Below are 23934 nucleotides of genomic sequence, written 5' to 3'. Positions count from 1 at the left end.
GCACCGATCCGGTCGACGCAGCCCTTTCGGGGGGAAGTTGAGGGGGGATTACGGGGGGGGGGGGGTCATGGCATTGGCCTCGGCAAAAGGATTATGCTTCCTTTTCAATGAAGGAAGCTGCAGGTTCGGGGGAAGTGCAAGTTCAAGCACGAATGTTTTTCGTGTGGGGGCACGCTCGGCGCCAATAGGTGTTTTCGGGGAGGAAAGCAGAGAGGTGGGGACTCAGCTGGAAAAGGGCCAGACGCCGGTACGGGTGGAAAGGATGCGGGACTTCCTAGATAGGTACCCGAATCGGGAGGCAGCAAAGCTGTTGGGTGATGGTTTCCGTTTTGGTTTCCGGATCACGTCAGTTATAACAGCGGGGCCGTTGGTTCATAAGAACTTACGGTCCGCGCTTGAACACCCAGGGATAGTCTCGGAAAAATTGGGGAAAGAGGTAGAGTTGGGGCAGATGGCGAGCTTGTTTAGTAACCCGCCGTTAAACGATTTCCGGATTTCACTGCTGGGGTTGGTGCCCAAAAAGGAGCCGAACAAGTTTCGGTTAATACTCCACTTATCATTCCCAAAAGGGGCATCAGTTAACGATGGCATAGATCCCAAAGTATGTTCGGTAATATATACGTCGTTCGATGCGGCGGTGGGCTGGGTGAGGAGTTTGGGGCGGGGCACGTTATTAGCCAAAATTGATATTGAGGCTGCGTTTCGCTTGTTACCACTTCATGTTGACAGTATGCGGTTTCTAGGTTGTTTTTGGGAGGGGGGGGGTTATTTTGTGGACAGATGTTTGCCCATGGGATGTTCGGTTTCTTGTGCGTATTTTGAAGCATTTAGTTCCTTTTTGGAATGGGTGGTAGTTGAGGTATCTGGTTGTTCGTCGGTTATCCACTATCTCGATGATTTTTTATTACATATCTTGCGGTCTGTTTTTGCAAATTTTGGGGTCCCTTTAGCGGAAGAAAAGACGGTGGGCCCGGTAACTGAGTTATGTTTTTTGGGCATTGTAATAGATGCAGTTCGAATGGAATGTCGGTTGCCCGAACAAAAATTGCGGTATTAAGGGGAGACAGGAATAGGGTCATAAAGAGAGAAAAAAATCACGTTGTGAGACCTACAGTCCTTGCTGGGTAAGCTGAATGTTGCATGTTGTATCTTGCCAATGGGTAGGATATTTTGCAGACGTTTGGCTGCAGCTACAGCGGGGGTTACTGCCCCCATCATTTTTTGCGGCTGGGAAAAGAGTTAAAGGGGGACCTGAGGGTGTAGGCCGAATTCTTGGGTGGTTATATCGGTAGGTCGATGGTCATGGGGAGGCATGGGACAACGTAGATTTTGACTTGTATACTGACGCGGCGTGGGGTGTGGGTTTCGGGGCTTACTGTTAAGGGCAATGGTGCGCTGGTCAGTGGCATGAGAGTTGGGTGACTAGAGGTTGGGTCAGGAATCTGGCACTTTTAGAATTGTTCTCCATTGTCATGGCGGTGGTGTTGTGGGGTGGACGCTTCGGAAACAGGAAGGTGCGATTCCACTGCGATAATCTAGGGGTAGTTTAGGCTATTAATAGCTTATCGGCATCTTTCCCACCAGTATTTAAACTATTGCAGTTTTTAGTCCTGCGCTGTTTTGTCGCTTAACACTTGGGTGGTTGCTGTACATGTGGCGGGGGTGACTAATTCACTGGCGGATGCTCTTTCTCATTCACAGTTGGAGAAGCGTGGCTTCTCCATTTTTACGTAGATGGCCTTCTTCACACCTCGTTTGTACCAATCGGCCTCCTTATCCAAAACACATACTTGACTGTCTTCAAAGGTGTGACCTGTTTCTTTTAGATGTAAGTACACGGCTGAATCTTGACCAGAGGTTTTGGCTCTTCTATGCTGAGCCATACGCTGATGTAGTTGTTTTGTTTTGCCGATATACAGTTCTGAGCATTCCTTATTGCACTGGACTGCATACACAATGTTGTCCATCTTGTGTTAAGGCGTTGTTTTTTTTGGGTGAGCCAGTTGTTGCCTCAGTGTGTTGCTAGGTTTAAAGCAGACAGGGATGTGATGTTTATTAAAAATCCTTTTGAGATACTCAGACACCCCAGCTACATATGAGATAACCATATTCTTGCGTCTGTCATGCTTCTTGCCCTCACTGGTAGTCTTGGTGCTCTTTCTTCTCCTTCTTTCTGTTTTGACAAAGGCTCAATCTGGATACCCACAAGTTTTAAGTGCCCCTCTGAGGTGTTTGAATTTCTTCGCCTTGGCCTCTGTGCTGGTGGGGATTTTCTCTGCCCGGTGGTGTAGAGTCTGGATGACTCCCAGTTTGTGGTCTAGAGGATGGTGGGAATCAAATAGCAGGTACTGGTCTGTGTGTGTTGGTTTTCGATAGACCTCTATTCCCAGCTTCCTTCCCTCTTCCACTGTTGCAAGGCAGTCCAGAAAAGCCAGTTTGTTGTTCTGCATATCTTCCCACGTGAAATTGATGTTATGATCCACTGAGTTGATGTGGTCGGTGAAAGCCTGTAACTCTTGTTTAGGAATTTTAACCAAAGTGTCATCCACATATCTGAACCAATGACTCGGTGTAATTCCCATGAAAGTGGTCAGGGCTTTCCTTTCTACTTCCTCCATATACAGGTTCGCTACAATAGGTGAGACTGGCGTTCATTCCAATTGGTTGATTCCAATTAGGATAATGGAATCAAGACCTTTGACCCCATGCTGGGTATAATGACCTCTGACCCCATGCTGGGTATAATTTCCAGATGTTGATTCAGTTATCAGGAGAATGAGTAAAACGTTTTCAAGAAATCTACAGTATGTCCAGTTGCCTTGATTTATTCTTTACAGATATACCAGAATTGTAACTAATGAAATATACACTGCAAACAATGTTTCTGCTTTCCACATCTATTATCCCAATTTTCCTGCACTGCCGAAAACTCCTGCACCCAGCAAGGAACTTCTTATCTCTTCCTCCATCTGACCTCCTGCTCATATCTGTTCCTTAACATAAAGCCTTCCTCTCTAGAGGGAATTGTAAGAATGATACAGACAGAAAAACCTGGGAATGTAAAATGAGCCACTGTATCACACATGATAGGATTAGATACACAACTCAGCAGACAGTATCACACTAAATGGGATTAGATACGCATCTTAGCAGACAGTATCACATAGAACAGGATTAGATACCCAGCTTAGCAGGCAGTATCACACATGATAGGATTAGATACACAACTCAGCAGGCAGTATTACAAACAATAAGCTTAGATGCATGACTCTGTAGACTGTATCACACATGATAAGATTAGATACACAACTTAGCGGACAGTATCACACATGATAGGATTAGATATACAGCTCAGCAGGCAGTATCGCACACAATATGCTTAGATATGTCGCTCTGCAGACAGTATCACACATGATAGGTTTAGATATGCAACTCTGCAGACAGTATCACACATGGTGGGAGTTGATACACAGAAGAACAGACAATATATCACAAGATGGAATTAAAGAGGTACATGGCTCCGCAGACAGTATAACACATGATAGGATTAGATACACAACTCAGCAGGCAGTATCACACACAGTAGGCTTAGATACATGACTCTGCAGAGAGTATCACATATGATAAAATTAGATACACAGCTAAGAAGGCAGTATCATACATTATATGATTAGATACACAGCTAAGCAGGCAGTATCACACATGATATTTGGATTCTTTATTTAGTGTTCTTTTATTCTCATGTGTTTGATTTTCGCACATTTAATATTCTCAATAGATGTCACCAAATCTAGCTAGGTCTGCCGTTAAATATCTCATATTTGAGGCTAGCTTCTCTGCAGCTTAAGCAATAAGCTAAATGTGGAGCACTCACCACCCAGTGATTGTGATGTGTATTGCAGTGTTTTAGAGTTTAGTTAGTCTCCCGACCCTGGGTCTGGCCACCACCATGCGCTCTCGCAATAGAAGTGAATAGTAGCGCACTGCACATGTGCGGCCTCCACTCCCATTCCCTTCTATGGGCACGGTGTTAATAGCCGAGACAGCCCTCAGCTATTTTCGGTGACCTCATAGAAATAAATGGAAGGCACCTATAAGACAATTGGGGCATATCTAGTGATATGCCCCCATTGTGTGAGATGGGAAAACCTCTGTAAATTCTGTCCAGAAAAGTAAGGGTGGGGGGTGTAAAGGAGCTACACTAAGGTAGTAGAAAATAAAAGCTTCCAAATAGTAAAAATTCTGGGTTAAGTAAGAGGGAGGCAGGTTTTCATTAATTCATGTTAATCCTTTCTCATTGTCTGGACATTTGCAAAAGTCAAGCCTAATAGAAATAAAAAAGCATTTCCCGCAACAATAGTACAGGAGACCAGCAGATGTTATAAACTGTATTATTAGATATATAGATTATAGGATGAGCTTTACAAGAGCTCACTAAATATAATGCAAGGAGTATATATCAGTTAATCGTTTGTGAGGAAATTCCATATAGCAGGCAATTTTAACCATGGTGTATTTATATATATATTGGAAAAGTCTCCACATATATTTGTCATCATACTTTATTAGCCCACAGATCAAAACTTACTTTTATTTGATTAAGGTAATACAGCAATTTATTCCTTCACATTACAAATTATAACTTTTACATTAAATTAGTGATTTTTCATATCCTGTCATGCCATGCAAGGTTATTTACTTGAATTATTGAGCTTTCCTAGTAAGCAAGCAATTATGTTTATGTCCTTGAGCATTTTCTATCTCTTTCATTTCCGACATCACGAAATATGCTATAGTAGCCTTGCCAGATTCAGTAGAGCCGAGAGATTCACGTATTCATAAAATCCTCTGTCCCACACATTTGAAATAATTCAGTACTTTATTACTGGTCAAACTGTAAATCTCAATGCTATCCACCAACTTCCTCCAATTTTATAAAATGCTGTTTATATCATGTTATACTCTATCAAAACCAAATATTGTAGCGATATTTCTGCTATAAAAAAGCAAGACAATCCCATAGATAAGATTATTGATATCCTTGTACTTCTATATACATCCGTAAATGGAAATGTGACTCCTGTGTACAGCTTCCTCTCTTCATTTTGATAACCGTTAATAAGGATAGCTTAAAATATACCCCAAAAAGAATGTGAGATAAGATTCAGCAGGAATCACAGGGGTTAATGAATGGTTCTCATAAAAAGAAGAGATTCTCTCCTTTCACAAATGTCCTCATATCCTGAGACCCTGACTACAAAACAGAATGGCCGCCCCAATAAGGGTGATCCCATATCTGCAACTTCCTATCAGTCCCTTGGATGGCACAGACAAGGGATAGATACCAATACTAGTGTTGAGTGAATCAAAGTTCACAAAGTGGACTTCGATCTGAATTTCAGCCCAAAATTTGATTTGTCATGAAGCCGAATTTCCTCGTGCTTCATGGCAATGAGTTGTTTTTCCCTGAAATGGTGGTAAAAATAAATAAAATCATACTTACCTCACCCATTTCATTGCGAAGAGGCCACCGCTGCTATCTTGTTTGAAGATCTCATGGGAAATCTCATGCACAGTGATGTATATCTCATGGGAAATCTCATGCCAAGTGATGTATGACATCACCACGTCGGCCAACATGATGATGTCATCACACACTGCGCAAGATTTTATGCTGGATCTTCAAGTAGGATGGTCGTGGTGTCCTTTTCGAAAGCAAATAGATGAGGTAAGTACGTAAGTATTTTTTTTTTTTTTTAATTGCAAACACTAAAATGATTTAATATGGATCTCAGATGCCACGATCAGCGATGAACGCAGCATCTGAGGGGTTCAGTGATGTGGGCGGCGCAATCGCCATTCCCTGTCATTGCACCCACTATTTACAAAGAAGTGCGCTTGTCACGAAGCAAATGTTTTTGTAAAATTCGTCGAAACAGCCAAATCTAATTTTAGAGACCTTCACTCATCTCAAGAAAGGTTACATTTTAAGTGGTTATGGTTTTGTGATTTAGGAATTAATACACACTAGAACATTAATTAGACCCTCTGATGGTGATTATATCTTCACTTTTGCTCATCAGATGTGAGTCCCACAATTGTACTAATTAAAGTAAAGGTTGGAAAATACAAACTTTCATGGCATTAAAAAAAGTTGTTGTTTTTTCTGATCCATTAAAAGGTTCTGTTGAAAATCTACTAAATACTAATATCCCATGCAGCTATAACACAAATATACTTTATTTATATGTATGGCAGATGGTGCTGTATAGAGAAGTGTCAATATAATCCTCCAACAATAATGGAGAGCTTAAATGATCAACGTATTGTCACAAAAAGGCAGAGTACAGGCGTTAATGAGCCAGAAATCAACAGCTCAAAAACAGTCTGTCTTCCTTGTGATTTTGATATCTTTTTGGAGGACAGGACACCGTCGTGTTTCATTACTGTCATGACAGCATGCACTAGAAGGGTCTTCAAAGACGCAGTTGGAGGTATGATATTCCTGGTTATGGTGGATATGAAGTTAAAAATACCTGATGTTCTCATTGAGTTAAGTCCTGGGGAAACTGAGTGTGTGATATGCCGAAGCATTCACATAGTTGCCACCTCCTGAGTCCCTGTGCTGTTTCTTTCAAATTTAATTAATGCACTGTATTATTATATCTCCTTTTACTATGTTGTTTCTACGTATTGTTTCTCTGCTGCCATCTGCTGGCCGGAATTTGTATGCTGCACGCCTTGTTCCTTATCTATAAAGTTTTTCTCTGCTGGGCGTGGTTTTAGCAGCCTTGGTTCTGGTCACTTCCTGTAGCCATTTTCAGTGCTGCACTCCTTGTGACTGGAGACACACATCTTGGCTTGTGAAGGCATCAGTTTTTGACCAGCAGTTGCCTCAGCAGTTAGTCTCAGGAAAGACATCCACATCACAGCATTACAGTACTGCACCACTGTATGTCACTGCTCTGGATCAAATAAACCCACGTTTGATTGCATCCTCGTGTCTACGTCTGGGTCCATCTAACCTGAGCATCTGCCGGTCCGGTCTGCTCCACTGCTTGGATACGAAGGTAGGACAGTCACAAGGTCATTATCAGTTACACCTTCATTCGCCTTCATGTGGGGACAGAACAGTCAAAAACTGCCTTAAAGCCTTATACCCCACTAAATACCCGTCTCAAAGTCCAATGCCCAGCTACAGGTTCCCTCAGAGCCCAGTGCCACACTCAGGAACCTCCCTTGCAACAGGCCCACTCGCAGCAAATCTGCCCGGCAACAGTGCACGTCCCATAAGCCCAAGGGGAAGCACGGCGTGTCCGCAGTAGATATACTCTTGCCTGGAAGTCCTCCACTACTCACCAAGCCACTTTCTACATCCTATATTAACCCTTGCTCGCATGATATAGGAACTGTTCACGCACGCAGGGCCTCCCTCAAACCAAAACCCCGCAATTCACTCAAAACACTTTAGGAACCTTATCGGGGTGCCTCATCTGAGCCGCACTGCAATTTTCAGCCCCCAATTCGAAAGTTCATTTTCTTAAAGAGACAGCGCACCTTAAATCAAAATGGCCGAAAAGGACCTCGTACAGTTCCCCAGTGATGAAACAAAGGAAATTCAACCTGATACTGATCATTATGAAGAGCTGGAGGTAGAATCCACACTTCCAGCAGACCAAGTCACGCGACCAAGGCGCTCTCTCAAACCAACTATAAAGATCACGGAAAATTATTACACCAGGAAAGATGAGTTATGTGACAACCTGGAAGAGCTATGGGAACGAGTTTCCTCCCTCATATCAGGAATTAAGTCCTCCTCAGGCGATGCCACCAGTTTAAAAGTTGCCGTCGGGCGGCTGAACTCAGCCCATGAAAGATACAAGAGACTGTCCACAAGGTATATAACCTTTCTAAAAGACTCTAATATTGAAGAAGCCCCATCAGAATTGTGCTAGGCAGAATTAATAGACAGACAAAGAGACGCCATGGTGCTGGACGCTAAAGATAAAGTGGAACTCCGCATCTCTCATTTGCAAGAAACTAGATCACACAGATCGCATTCATCCAAACATTCCTCGCGGTCCTACAGATCATCATGCTCTAGAAGCTCCGCCCTGAGCGACAGATTACTAGAGGCCCGCATAAATGCAGAGCTATCCAAAGTGAGGCGTTCCTTCACCGAAAAAGAAGTCCTTGCGAGAACAGAAGCACAGACGGTGGCGGCCAAGAGGGCAGAAGCGGAGGCAGAAGCCAAGAGGGCAGAAGCGGAGGCAGAAGCCAAGAGGGCAGAAGCGGAGGCAGAAGCCAAGAGGGCAGAAGCAGAGGCAGAAGCCAAGAGGGCAGAGGCAGAAGCCAAGAGGGCAGAAGCGGAGGCAGAAGCCAAGAGGGCAGAAGCGGAGGCAGAAGCCAAAAGGGCAGAAGCAGAAGCAGAGGCTCGAATAAAGATCCTTGAATCAGAGAGGGAAGAGGAAATTGCATTAGCAAAAGTAAGACTACTTGAGCAAGCATTGAGCCAAGGCTTTGATTCAGTCTGCTTACCACCAGAGGAAAGAGACGATCCAGTTGATCGCACCAGCGACTATGTACTGAAACAGTTATCTGCACCACCCCCAGTGTGCAGTACTGTCCAAGCAAACAACACTGAAACCTCCAAGTCAGCTCTACCTGCAGTCCCAGCGATACTCACAGCACCCGAGCAACCCAATAACAGTTGCCCAGGCGCGCCCTCTCAAGGGCAGTTATTACAGCAAGATGGCTACCAGGTGTTTCCTGGCCTACCTCCACAGCTCAAGCGGTAGTCATCAGAATCTACAGAGGCTAGACCACAGCTCAACCCTGCAGCAACATCATTCTACCCGGAAGCATCTCACCCTTTCACGCCACACAGCCTATACGCCCCAGGGGCATCACAAGTTGTCATGGCAACAAGCAGTGAGAGATCAGATATGTCTGAGTTTGCCAGGTTTATGGTGAGCAGAGAGCTAATTAACACCAGTCTCTCAGAATTTGATGACCGTGCGGAGAGCTACAGAGCCTGGAAGGCAACCTTCAAAGCCGCCATCGCCAACCTCAACCTAACCGCAGAGCAGGAGCTCGACCTCTTGATCAACTGGCTAGGCCCAGGCTCCACAAATCGCATCAAGAGCCTTAGAACTGTCTATGTAGGACAAGCAGAAGCAGGTCTCGCTGCAGCCTGGCAGAGACTCGAACGCACCTTTGGCAGTGCAGAAGCAATAGAGAAGGCACTATTCAGGAGATTGCAGAACGTTCCAAAGATCAGTCTCAAGGATGTCCACAAGCTTCAGGATTTAAGTGATTTGCTCATGGAACTGGAGCTCGCCAAAAGAGATCCTCGTCTGTCCGGGCTGTGCTACCTGGATACTGCCCATGGGGTGAACCCAATTGTCGTGAAGCTACCATACAGCCTGCAAGAGAAGTGGGCGGCATCAGTCTCAAGGTACAAAAGAGTGCATGACGTCACCTTTCCCCCATTTATTCATTTCTGTAGGTTCATCGATGAACAGTCCCAGATGAGGAATGACCCCAGCCTCGACTTCCTGGAGTTTAATACTACAGCTTCAGTGATGCCATCATCAAGGTATGAAAGTATTGTGCATAAACACAGAGACTTTAAGAGCAGCGTGAATGTTAGAAAGACTAACCTACCATCATCTGCAGTACCCACTGGTAAACAGTACACTACCTCATCAGGAGACAAGGCCTTCAATCGTGAATGTCCCATTCATAAAAAACCACACTCGCTGAACAAATGCAGAGGATTTAGATCCAAAACCATACAGGAGCGCAAGAAAGTCCTCACCGAGCTTGGGGTATGTTTCAGGTGCTGCGCTTCATTGGAGCACATGGCTAAGGAATGTAAATCCATTATCAAGTGTGAGGAGTGTCATAGTGAAAGACACGCCTCAGCTATGCACCCAACTCCACTCACAAGGGATTCACCGGCTGCTGTCACCACCAGTCCCACTCCAAGTCATGGCGGGGAGCCCCAAAATAACGCCAACACAGCCACTGCTGTTTCCTGCTCATGCTTGGACGTATGTGGGGAGGGCCAGAGTGAGAAATGTTGTGCCCGCATATGTCTAATCAAGGTCTACCCGGAGGGGCTACCAGAAAAGGCTGTAAAAATGTATGCCATCATTGACGACCAAAGCAATCGCTCCCTAGCAGGACCTAAATTCTTTGAAGCCTTTGGAATAAAGGGACCGTCAGAACCCTACATCTTAAACACCTGCTCGGGTCGCATAGAGACTAGTGGCAGGAGGGCACAAGGATTCATTGCTTGTTCCGTCAGTGGGAATACAGAAATACCTCTACCGACGCTGATCGAATGTGATCAAATACCCAACCATAGGGATGAAATTCCTACCCCGGAAGCTGCATTTCACCATCCACACCTAAGGCACCTAGCCAACGTTATCCCACCTATGGACAACAACGCCGAGATTCTACTCCTGCTTGGCAGAGACAATCTAAGGGTACACAAGGTGCGTCAACAGTGTAATGGTCCCGACTATGCACCATACGCCCAGAGACTGGACTTGGGATGGGTAGTCATAGGAAATGTATGCTTGGATCAACCTAGAATCCACTCTTTTAAAACGTACGTGCATGGAGATGGACGCACAACTTGCATTAAGCCTTGTCCTCATCACTACGAGGTGAAAGAGAAGCCTCCAGACCTCATACAACCACCTGACGACATTCCTCCCTTCTTTGCCGACAACTTGGGAAGATTAGTCTTTCACACAAGCAAGGACGATGATAAAGTAGCTTTGTCAGTAGAAGACAGAGAATTTATCAAGATAATGGACAATGAGTTCCTTAAAGACGAAACCAATCACTGGGTTTCTCCATTACCCTTCCGAGCTACCAGGGTGAGACTCCCGAACAATAGGGAACAAGCTCTGTCTAGATTTAACTCTCTTCAGCGTACCATGAACAGTAAGCCTGAGATGAGAGAACACATTGTTGCCTTCATCGACAAAATATTCCGCAACAACCATGCAGAACCAGCTCCGCCCTTAGGGAAGAACGACGAGTGCTGGTACTTGCCTTCATTTGGAGTGTATCACCCACGGAAACCTAATCAAATTAGGGTCGTTTTCGACTCAAGCGCCAAACATCAAGGTGTATCTCTTAATGATGTCCTTCTCACAGGTCCTAATCTGACGAATAACCTAGTTGGAGTGCTGATGAGGTTCAGAAAAGAGCTTGTTGCCATCACCGCCGATATTGAACAGATGTTCCACTGTTTCGTAGTCAGAGAGGACCACCGGAATTTCCTCAGGTTTCTGTGGTACAAGAATAATGACACCAACGCAGAGATGGCAGAATATCGAATGAGGGTACATGTATTTGGAAACAGCCCTTCACCTGCCGTGGCAACTTACGGCCTTCGGCGCACTGCATTAGAGGGAGAATCCGAGTACGGTAAAGACGCCAGAGACTTTGTAGAAAAGGACTTCTACGTAGACGATGGACTCAAATCACTACCGACTGAAGAAGCGGCCATCGATCTGCTCAAAGGGACTCAAAGTATGTTGTACCAAGCTAAACTTAGACTACACAAAATTGCTTCGAACAGCCTGGCCGTTATGAGGGCCTTCGAATCAGGTGATCATGCACCAGGATTCAAGGACATTAACTTGGGACTGGACAGTCCACCTGTGCAGAGGAGCTTGGGCCTCAGATGGGATCTCTCTGCTGACTCCTTCGGTTTTCAGATAAGTTGCGCAGACAAGCCATTTACAAAACGAGGTGTCCTATCGGTGGTAAACAGCCTATTCGATCCACTGGGATTTGTAGCGCCCATCACCATACAAGGTAAATCTCTACTGAGACAGTTTTCTGAAACAGTCAAGGATTGGGATACCCCACTTCCCTCAGAGAAAGAGCAAAAATGGGAAGCCTGGAAGCGATCCTTGTGTGCCTTGGATGAGATCCACATCCCGAGATGCTATGTTAAAACCTCACTTTCCTCTAGCATAAAGAAAGAACTCCATGTGTTCTCAGACGCCTCCACGGAGGCCATCGCAGCGGTTGCCTATCTGAAGGTGACAGAACCCAACAACCAGAATCACGTTGGATTCGTCTTTGGTAAGGCTAAGTTAGCCCCTAAGCCCGATCATACTATTCCCAGACTGGAACTTTGTGGGACTGTGTTGGCAGTGGAGATTGCGGATTTCATACAACAAGAACTGGGTGTCGACATAGCTGAAGTCCAGTATTACACCGACAGTAAGGTCGTTTTGGGTTACATCCACAACCGGACCAAGCGATTTTATGTGTACGTTAGTAACCGCATAGAGAGAATCAGGAGATCCTCCAAACCTGAACAATGGCACTATGTACCATCCAAACTTAATCCAGCAGATCACGCCACTAGGCCTATGTCTATAGGTTCTTTTACTAACTCTACTTGGCCTACAGGTCCAGAGTTTCTGCTTGAAGAGGCGGACAAATATGTACAGGAAGCTTTCAGCATCCAGGATCCGGATAGTGATCCAGAAATCTGCGTTGAAGTTAGTGCATTAGTCACTGGAACTAAGCAAACAGCCAGCTTTGGTTGTCAGCGCTTTGAACGTTTCTCCAGTTGGATGAGACCCATTCGAGAACGTCCCTGACGGGTGAACAGGACTGTATCTAGGTTCGCAGATCTTCTCCATTCCAATTTGGAAAACTGGACTAATCTATGTTTGCGTTCTAACATGTTTCTTTTTACAGGTTGTTTTATATTTTATGGACATTCGTCATAGTGAAATCCCCAAAGTGAATTTCAGACGGGGAGTGTGCTGTTTCTTTCAAATTTAATTAATGCACTGTATTATTATATCTCCTTTTACTATGTTGTTTCTACGTATTGTTTCTCTGCTGCCATCTGCTGGCCGGAATTTGTATGCTGCACGCCTTGTTCCTTATCTATAAAGTTTTTCTCTGCTGGGCGTGGTTTTAGCAGCCTTGGTTCTGGTCACTTCCTGTAGCCATTTTCAGTGCTGCACTCCTTGTGACTGGAGACACACATCTTGGCTTGTGAAGGCATCAGTTTTTGACCAGCAGTTGCCTCAGCAGTTAGTCTCAGGAAAGACATCCACATCACAGCATTACAGTACTGCACCACTGTATGTCACTGCTCTGGATCAAATAAACCCACGTTTGATTGCATCCTCGTGTCTACGTCTGGGTCCATCTAACCTGAGCATCTGCCGGTCCGGTCTGCTCCACTGCTTGGATACGAAGGTAGGACAGTCACAAGGTCATTATCAGTTACACCTTCATTCGCCTTCATGTGGGGACAGAACAGTCCCTGCAACTGTGGAGATCTGTTAGTGGTACAACCTAATAAGCACCCTACCAGACCCTCCTTGTTTTTACAGATCATATATATATATATATATATATATATATATATATTATATACTTCATGGTATTTGCACTCTAATAATATGTTGTGCGCATTTATTCCAACATTGCAACATTGCTTGGCTCATTATGTGTTATAGAGGATGTTGATGGGTGGCAGTTGTAAGGAGGTCAGGCTGCAAAGGTGAAGTAACCTCGTTTTGTGTCTGTTTGTGTTCATGTTGGTCATGCAGTGAAATGCTGTACGCACATTTTCAGTGTAATATTATAGGATAGAAAATATTTTCCAGGAGTTTCCTAATGGTAAGAAAATTGATAATGATTGATATAGAGAAATAGATCATATGAAAGTAGTAAATAAATAAAGTTAAAAATAAATGATAATAAAGAACAATAACCATTAAAAGAACCCAATATGTCTTACCACAATATTGTATCAGCAGTTACTGTATTTTTCGCTCTATAAAACAGTTTTTTTAAAGGAGGAAAATAAGAAAAAAACTGTTTTCATCAGACCTCAGATCAGACCCTCAATGTTAATCACACCTCAGATCAGACAGCTAATCAGACCTTCAGTGTTAATTAGACCTCAGCTCAGACCCTCAATCAGACCTCAGACTGGACCCCCAATGTTAATCAGAACTTCAATTCCTATGTACTCACACTGTGCACAGGTGTCAACGCCAGTCCTGTGAGAAGGTCCTGCAGACGTTCTTCTCTATCTCTTGTATGACGTTCTTTGTTTTGGTTTCACTTTCTCATCTCCTTTCCTTCTGCCAGGTGCCACTTATTCAGACTAATCCTTTTCCTTTATATTTCCTCCCATACTGCCTCACTTTGCAGTTTATATTACTTCCTGGATGAAGTGGTCATTGCTGGAGTCTGTGTCTACTGTTTGTTCAGATAAGTCCTTTACTTTATTGTGTTTCCTTGATGCTTGAGTCTAGGTGACCCTGACTCCGTCCGTATTAAGTGCAGGGAGCAGGTGGTTGTGTTCCCTCACTATTATAGGGTTTTCAGGTGTCACACAGCCTTAGGTACGTAGGCATGCAATCGTCTACCATAAAGACCTTTGCATGGGCATAGCAGTCAGGGAGAGCTCTTAGGGTTTTATAGGGCTCCCCTATAAGCTCCTTAGTTTGGGATCAAGCCAGTCGCTCGTTTATTTATTAGTTCCAGCTTTCTGCTAACTTCATCCGTGACAACAGGTACAAGAGCAGCGTGCTGCATCGACAGACCAGGGAGTGGTGAGTACAGAGCCACCACAGGGAGCACTGTATTCGCAGCTCTGAGTCCTACTGTTCTAATGAGAGCTACCATAATGGAAAACACTCATTAGTATTCACCCTATAAGACGCACTGATGCGTTTCCCCCACCTTTGGGGGAAAAATGTGTCTTAGAGGGCGACAAATATGCTAATTTTGACAATTCCAATATTTCTCAGATAATATATCCAACACCGAAAAAGTGAATAGCAACTCATGGCTCCTAAGTGGATGGAATCCACGGTTTAACTCCTGCATTGTTCCTGCTGTCTTTCAGTTCAAGTTCTGGTGACTTCCAACAGTGATGCTCATCTTCCTTCAATTGCTTGTTATGGCTGCTTGTAGTGGTAAGAATTTCTTAAACGGCACAACTCTCTCCTGGATGTCTGATCCACAAATATCAACTAAGTGGGGAACTCAGAGAAGCAAAATAAACACTGCAAGGGACCAAATCAAAGAGTAAAAAACCTGCATTTCATACTGAACTTACAGGTATATCACTAGTTTCGAGCCTCTCTCTCCCTAAATTATTATACAGGTTTTCTTTAGCAACATGGGCTGATATACCATATGACAATATATTTTTAATATTTTTTTTAAAGTTTATTAAGTTGTGTTTTTAGTTTCCATCTCATGTGATCCACATACTAAGGTCCAATATACAGTAAATGCAGAATTGGAGTTATACTAGTCAGTCTGATCTTTTATTTCGTACCTTATTTATTTTCTGTTTTAAAATAAACATATAACTGTTTTTTGCTTTTATTGTTCTTCAAACTTTTTTTTCTTCTCACTCCTTCTAATACACTAGTTGCTAATCAGACCTTGACCGTTTGCAGCTGTCCATAAACCACACAAGGTTTTTCTGGAAGATGTAGTCCTAACAGATGGTCACTTCTAAAATGATGCCAATGCATCCACAAAGTCTGTTTTATTTTTACCATCCAGTGAAGTCTTGGTTATTAAACACAGGGAATTCATCTTTCAGTATTATCTCCTTTGCTCTTTCAGTTAGAAGGTTACTTTGATCTGTATGTCCAATTTCAGCCTTCACAATATCTGCAGGATATTTTTTTTCTATAAACCTCTTTATTTTTTTGCACTCTAATCAGTAAAATAATGTTTCAGTGTGCTGTTCTGTTTTATTAGCAAAATGTGATTTTTTGGATGCAATGGAATTAACATGGCAATATCACTAACTGTCACGACCCTTGGTCATGGTCGTGACTCTTTGAGCCGCTTGCCCGTGGTTTAGTGTTGTGTCAACCGCAGCTGGGGGCACTTAGTGGTTTGCCTCAGGTGCGGTTGCCGCGGACAACAGGCATGCGTGCGGTTGCCTTTGGCAACGTGTGTTTGTGTGCACTTCCTTGTCTGTTTGTTGTGCACGAGGTGGTGTTTAGTATGCACTTGGACTCCTCCCTTCACCTGCGGTTGTCCGCGGCAACGTCTGGTGTTGTTTGCATGTAGTGGAAGTGTCTCGGCCTGTTGGCTGTTCTTTAGGACACGGTTGCCGCGCATGCCGTTGCCTGCGGTAACGGGTGAGTGAGTTTGTGTGCTTTCCCCTTTATGTGTGTTTTCCCTTTCCTGTGGTGCTGGAAGGGTTAACTCTCTTCCCAGTGTGTGTGATGTCACTGGGTGTGTTCTGACCGGTGGGTGTGGCCACTTTGGCCTATAAAGCCTCAGTGTAAGGCAGTAGTCAGGGAGGGTGCTTCAGCCATGCTTGCTGGAGACATCCTCCTGGCTACTTTACCATCATCCAGTGGGGGCCTCCCTTTCTGGTCATAAAACTATGTTTCACGGTGTTATGAAGGTGTGTGGGGGGTTTCCTTATTATTGCAGCTTATGGTCCTGGGTTCCTGTGTGATGTCTGGTGTGTGCTGTGTCCGTTGGTATTCAGAACTGCAGCACCTGCACATGGGTTCCAGGGTTTGTTGTCTGTGGCAGGTGAGTGATGTGTTGGTTCCATTTGCCTGTCACTGCCATAGGTGTTTCTGTTCCCCTTGTTGTTTGGCCAGTGAGACTCCTGCTCCTTCGATCTTAGGAGGAGTGGGTTGTCTTACCATGCTCCTTAGCCCAGGGACCGGACGGAGGGTAAGTCAGGGCTCCGAGGTTCCTGGGCATGGGTCCTCCTACCATCAAGGTCGGCCCATGCAGGTAGGAGACAGGGTCAGAATTAGGGACGCAACAGGCGGTGACCTGCTCCCTATTTCTGTGTTTCTGGCCAAGTGGTAACCCTACCACCTCCTGGCACCGCACGGCTGGGGGTTTCCCCCACCTCCAGCCGTGACAGTATAACCAGAAGGGGAGGCCCCCACTGGATGATGGTAAAGTAGCCAGGAGGATGTCTCCAGCAAGCATGGCTGAAGCACCCTCCCTGACTACTGCCTTACACTGAGGCTTTATAGGCCAAAGTGGCCACATCCACCGGTCAGAACACACACCCAGTGACATCACACACACTGGGAAGAGAGTTAACCCTTCCAGCACCACAGGAAAGGGAAAACACACATAAAGGGGAAAGCACACAAACTCACTCACCCGTTACCGCAGGCAACGGCATGCGCGGCAACCGTGTCCTAAAGAACAGCCAACAGGCCGAGACACTTCCACTACATGCAAACAACACCAGACGTTGCCGCGGACAACCGCAGGTGAAGGGAGGAGTCCAAGTGCATACTAAACACCACCTCGTGCACAACAAACAGACAAGGAAGTGCACACAAACACACGTTGCCAAAGGCAACCGCACGCATGCCTGTTGTCCGCGGCAACCGCACCTGAGGCAAACCACTAAGTGCCCCCAGCTGCGGTTGACACAACACTAAACCACGGGCAACTGCATGCGGCTCAAAGAGTCACAACCATGACCAAGGGTCGTGACACTAACACTGCATTTGACTGCACTGCATGGTGTGCATAAAGGCTCTATGGTTCATTTAATATAGAGCCAAACATACATCTGGTACATCAGACTCCATTATACTTTGTCTGCATGGAGATATTCTCCCTTAGAAGCATTGCAGAACCAACACTTCAGTATATATGGTGTCCAATTCATAACTGTTATGGCAAAGGTCCATGCCCACCACTGCTCCATTCCTTTAGGTTGGCACAGCCACTACATCGCTCAACCTATGCTCTGCCTAAGGTTTACAGTGGTTTGAACCTTCCAGCAACCTTCCCTGCTACTTATCAGGCCCAGCGGCCCGAGTAGCACTACTCCATGCACGCAACTCAAGCTGCAATCTACTTCCTGCTGCTGTGCTTTCTTCTGCCTGTAGGGTGCATGCATTTTCTCAGATTCTTAATGGATCAGCACGCTCACACCCTAATCAGTTCCAGAGAGGTTTCCCATATGAGAGGTTGCCTAGCAATAGGTTCTAGTCCTCTAGTTTCCTGCGCTCTTTGTCTTGTATTGCTGTCTGGTGTACCAACTTCTGCCTGACTCCAGATTTGACCCTGCACTGGATGATCTAACTTCCGTCTAATCCCATACTGATCCTGATCTGCCTGTTCTGACCCCCAGATTGACTTTGGATTGCAAAAACTGCCTGCCCTGACCTCCAATTGTCCCTGATGACAGTTTTGCCGTACCTCTTAGTGATTTGCACCAGTTTCTCATCTTCCCTGCGGCTCAGCAGCCTACTGAAATGAGATTACTCTAAGAGGTAGCAGCATGGTGGTTCCCCTGCGGTGAAGTCCAGATCCCTGTATAGGGACTGAAGAATGAAGAACAAGGGGGGCACTTAGATAATGCCCTTAGGAGTAGCCCCAAGCTAAATCTGTTCAGTGGACATAGCAGATTCATATCCGCTTAGTAACTATAAAGAATCTCTTTATGCCTGCCGCTGCAATTTAGGACAAATCCCAAATTAGGAGACTTCACTTTGTTTACTGTGGGATTCAAATTGGTTTATAAGAACTGCCCCTGTCATGTGCTATGGGATGTGGTCGACCCAAGAATCAAACAGCCAGACATCTTTGCTGGTGAAAGGATTCTCTGCCAGGCAATGCCTGTAGAGCCAATTTTGGGGGTCTAGTCACCACCTCTTTAGCCATCAATTTTAGTATGCCAAATCAAAATCATTTAATAACTTAACCAATTAGAAATGAACATCATATAACCCACTTGCTTACTGAATATCATATGACAGGATTCATATGACATGTAAGATGTTAAATGACTCGCACCATGTTAACCATTGCCACTTACAATGCTGTTCTAACACCTCTCTCAAGGCAATTTATTCACATGTAATAGCTTCAGTCATGCAAATGCAATCAACATCTTTCCTTAATGACAGAAGCACAAGTCACCACTATTTAATGCCGGGAATTTCTTGTACAAGCCATTCTAATTGAGAAAGCCGGATGACTAGTGAAACGTCTTAAAACAATACACGTCCACTTGCTCTTATTACTACTCATGTACCATGACATGGATGAAGAAGAACCTTCACACACATACCTGTCTCTAGTTTTTTTGCAAAATGGCTGCTTCTCTGTAGGTAATTTTGTCATGTTGTTAATAATATTAACAGTAAAAACAAATTACAAACACAGCACACACATAAAGAGATCAATGTAAGATATGCTTCAACACAGACAGTATAAAGTGTACATCTTCTGCTCCTCAGTAAACCAAACTATTGACATGTTAGATACCTGGATAGTTAAAGGGGTGTCCCATCCTTCACATATCGGTAGGATATGTCATAAATGTCTAAATGTCCCAGTGGGGGACTGGGAATTTAACCCCTTCACAACTGCAATAAGTTTATATCCGTGATATTTGCACATGCCCCGTGCAGCTATCACGTCTATAAACATCAAACCAGCTCTTTAATCCAAGCGCTGCAAAGCGATTGGATTAAAGCTTCTGCCCCTGCACTGCTGCTGTCACTGACAGCATACAGTGCAGTAATGCCGGCAAGGGACCAATCAGAGTGGCCCCTTGACGGCAATCAATCCGATTGGTTAGTCTGTGCAAACTAACCAATCGGATTGTGGCAGTGTTAAAATGCCGGTTTTCAGGCTCTGATCTGCGCTCTGCAGATCAGAGCCTGAAATCAGATAGTGTCCTCGTGCCCCCTGAGCTGTGCGCCAAGCCCCCCTTGTGTCCACCTGCTCTCCTGCGCTCATCTCCTGATGCGGTCCTCCGCCTCCTTCCCGCCCCATTCATTCTCCCCGCCCCTCCTGCCCCAGCTTCCCTCAATGTTGCCGGTGTTCTGCCAGATCGGCCTTACACCCCCCCACCCCCTCCCTTTCCAGCGCTGCCCCCTGTCCCCCTGCTGTGTGTGATGTGATGCTCAGGAATGGAGCCGCCGCCATCAGCAGAGTTTCAGCTCTATGCTGACACTCTGCTGTAACCCCATAGATTGCGGCATCCATGGGGTTAATAGAGGGATATGTCTGTGAAGGTTCTCATTTATCCAGGTCATGGTATATATCTGTAAAGAATAAATCAAGGCAACTGGACGCACTGGAGATTTCTTAGAAATCTACAGTACATCCAGTTGCCTTGATTTATTCTTTACAGATATGTTAATAGAGGGAGCTCCCTCTCTCAACCATCAGGGCTGCCGCGCTGCGATGGCAGTACTCGATGGTTGTCATGGCAATCGGACGCTTTGCAAAAGTGTCCGCTGTTGCCACCTACAGGGCATCTAATAGTATTATACTTTGCAATGCAAGAGCATTGCAAAGTACAGTACAGCCATCAGCCCAACTGGATCTTCATGATCCAAGAGGGACTGGATAAAAAAAGAAAGTGAAAATAATAAAAATGAAAAATAAAAAATGAAAAATAAAAATGTAAATTAAAAAAAGAAATTGTCTTTTCCTATAAAAAAAATGAAAAAATAAAATACACATATTAGGTGTCACTGCGTCCGTAACAACAGTCTCTATAAATATATCACATGATAGACCCCGTCCGATAAACACCATACAAAAAAAAAACAATGCCAAAAAAGCTATTTTTGTCACCTTACATCACAAAAAGTGCAACAGCGAGCGATCAAAAAGGCTTATGACCCCCAAAATAGGACTAATCAAACCGTCACCTCATCCCGCAAAAAATGATACCCTATTTAAGACAATCACCCAAAAAATAAAAAAGCTATGGCTCTCAGACTATGGAGACACTAAAACATCATTTTTTGGGGGTTTCAGAAATGCTATTATTGTGTAAAACTTAAATAAATAAGAAAAAGTATACATATTAGGTATTGCCACGTCCGTAACGATCTGCTCTATAAAACTATCACATGACCTAATGCCTCAGATGAACGCTGTAAAAATGAATACATTAAAACTGTTCCAAAACAGACAATTTTTGGGTCACCTTGCCCCATAAAGTGTAATAATGAATGATCAAAAAATCCTATGTACCCAAAAATGGTACCAATAAAAACCTCAACACTTTCTACAAAAAACGAGCCCCTACACAAGACGATCGGCAGAAAAATAAAAAAACATATGGCGTTCAGAAAACCAATCCAGCAAAATCTGCCTTCCAAAAACCGTATGGCGTTCCTTTCCTTCTGCGCCCTGCCATGTGCCTGTACAGCAGTTTACAACCACATGTGGGGTGTTTCTGTAAACCGTGGAATCAGGGTAATAAATATTGAGTTTGGCTGTTAACCCTCAATGTGTTAAAGAAAAAAAATTAATAAAATGGAAAATCTGCCCAAAAAGTGAAATTTAGAAATTTAATCTCCATTTTCCTTTAATTCTTGTGGAACACCTAATGGGTTAACAAAGTTTGTAAAATCGGTTTTGAGTAACTTGAGGGGTGTAGTTTCTACAATGGGGTCATTTATGTGGGTATCCACTACGTAGGCCCCACAAAGTGACTTCAGACCTGAACTGGTCTTAAAAAGTGGGTTTTGGAAATTTTCTTAAAAATTTTAAGAATTGCTTCTAAACTTCTAAGCCTTCTAACGTCCTAAAAAAATAAAATTACATTTCCAAAATGATGCCAACATAAAGTGGACATATGGGGAATGTTAATTAATAAATATTTTATTAGGTGTCACTTTCTGTTTTAGAAGCAGAGAAATTGAAATTTGGAAAATTGTGAATTTTTCAAAATTTTGGGTACATTTTGTATTTTTTTTATAAATAATGGTGAAATATATTGACTCAAATATATTACTATCATGAAGTACAATGTGTCACGAGAAAACAATCTCAGAATGGCTTGGATAAGTAAAAGTGTTCCAAAGCTATTACCACATAAAGTGACGCATTTCAGATTTGTAAATTTTGACCTGGACACTAGGGCATCAATGACCCTTGGTCATGAAAGGGTTAAAGTGGAAAAAAAAAAAAAAAAAAAAACTATGTTATTGCCTGGCTATTTTCGGACATGCCATAACAGTGAAACAGAGGAGTGCTCTCTATTCACTTCAGGGCCCCATTCCAAAGACAGGATCAGGTCCCAGACATGAGTCCTGATCTATCGGACATTTATGGCATATCCTGTCAATATGCCATAGATGTTCTAGAATGGGATACCCTTTTCGCTCATACTTTCCAGCATTCTTGTTGGTAAATTCAGGGCATTTACTCCTAGTTACCAGAATGGTCAAACGCATCCAGGAATGACCCATTTTGGATTTGGATAGGGCTGTTCATAAGCCTATTTTCAGACCTGGGACAATGCTATTTTGCCTTGTCTAAAAAGATTAAGGAAAGTCCCTGAAAATTCAGGACTGTTTGCAACTATCTACTGCCATGGTTTACATGATGTGTGAGAGGGTCACATAGTGTCACGAGGGTGTCAAGAGCCACGCCTGACTCCGTTGTACCCGGGGTCAGGAGGTCGCAGCGGTTGGCTGCACGCTCTATGTCAGATAGGGAAGTTTCCTTATTGTAGCTTTCTGGGTTTGCTTTACAAACCCTTTTGGCTCACTCAGGGATCCGTAGCTCCTTCTCTCAGCTGTTCCTTGTCCAGCACTCCCAATCCTCCTTATATTCCCCTCTCACACTTCTCTGGTTGCCAGATATAGAGCTTCCTGCCTGGACATCTATTCTGACCCACTGGAGCTGTGTTGCTGCGTTCTCTGAGTGTTGCCTTAGAACGCTACCCTCCGGATCCCTGTTGGACCTTTGTGGACATTGTTGCCGTCCACCTGGGTGTTTGTGTTTGTCTGTGTTTGTCTGTCCTCTCCCTGGTGTTTCCCTCTTAGTGCAGTGGTGAGGACTAGCGATCCCACCGGCCCGTTCATTATCTAGGGCTCATTTCAGGGAAAGCCAGGGTTTAGGCACGTGATCGCCGCACGGGTGAGGAACCCGTCTAGGGACGACAGGGCAGGCAGGTACCAGCTGCAAGGTGAGTTAGGGGTCACCACCTTTCCCTCTCCCTTGTGCAGGGCCTTCCCTGTTTTCCTCCCTGTGTGTGTTGCCGGTCATTACATTATATCTGGCCCTTATTTTTGTGTAGGTAAAAAAAAAAAAAAAAAAAAAAAAAAAAAAATATTTTTTTTACCTACTTAGAATCCAGTATGGATCCAATTGCTGCTCTGTCCGAACAATTTCATGGCCTGTCTTTGGAGGTGGCAGGATTGAAGGCGTCGGTCCTTCAGCAACAGCAGCAATTACAACAGACCGCAAGCCCAGCGGTTGCTACTGGTAACCAGGTTGTTGCGGAACCCAAGGTCCCTCTCCCTGACAGATTTTCTGGGGGAAGGGACAAGTTTTTGACGTTCCGTGAGGCCTGTAAACTATACTTTAAACTGCGTCCTTACTCCTCTGGTAATGAAGAACAGCGGGTGGGTGTTGTTATTTCCCTGCTGCAGGGGGACCCGCAGTCCTGGGCGTTCTCTTTACCTACTGATTCCCAGGCTCTTCAGTCAGTGGATGAGTTTTTCGGGGCCTTGGGTCTCATATATGACGACCCTGACCGAGTCGCACTGGCTGAATCAAAATTACGGAGACTCCTACAAGGAGAGCGGCCGGTAGAGGAGTATTGCTCTGACTTCCGTAGGTGGGCTACGGATACCCAATGGAACGACCCGGCTCTCAGGAGTCAGTTCTGCTCTGGGTTATCCGAAAGGGTTAAGGATGCGCTTGCATTGTATGAGACCCCCTTTTCCCTTGATGCAGTTATGTCCCTTTCTATCCGTATTGATAGACGCCTTAGGGACAGGTTGAAAAAACCGGAGCCATTGATAACCCCTCCCAAGCAGCAGTTAGTCTGTACGGACATAGACGAGCCTATGCAGCTAGGAGGAACTACTCGTCAGGTCCGTCCTCCTGAGGTTCGCCGTCGGCGTGGGGGTT

The sequence above is a fragment of the Bufo gargarizans genome, chromosome 4 (genome assembly GCF_014858855.1).
Source record: "Bufo gargarizans isolate SCDJY-AF-19 chromosome 4, ASM1485885v1, whole genome shotgun sequence".
NCBI classification, from domain to species: domain Eukaryota; kingdom Metazoa; phylum Chordata; class Amphibia; order Anura; family Bufonidae; genus Bufo; species Bufo gargarizans.
The sequence above is the reverse complement of the archived record's forward strand: the minus strand, read 5'-3'. Positions refer to the sequence as shown.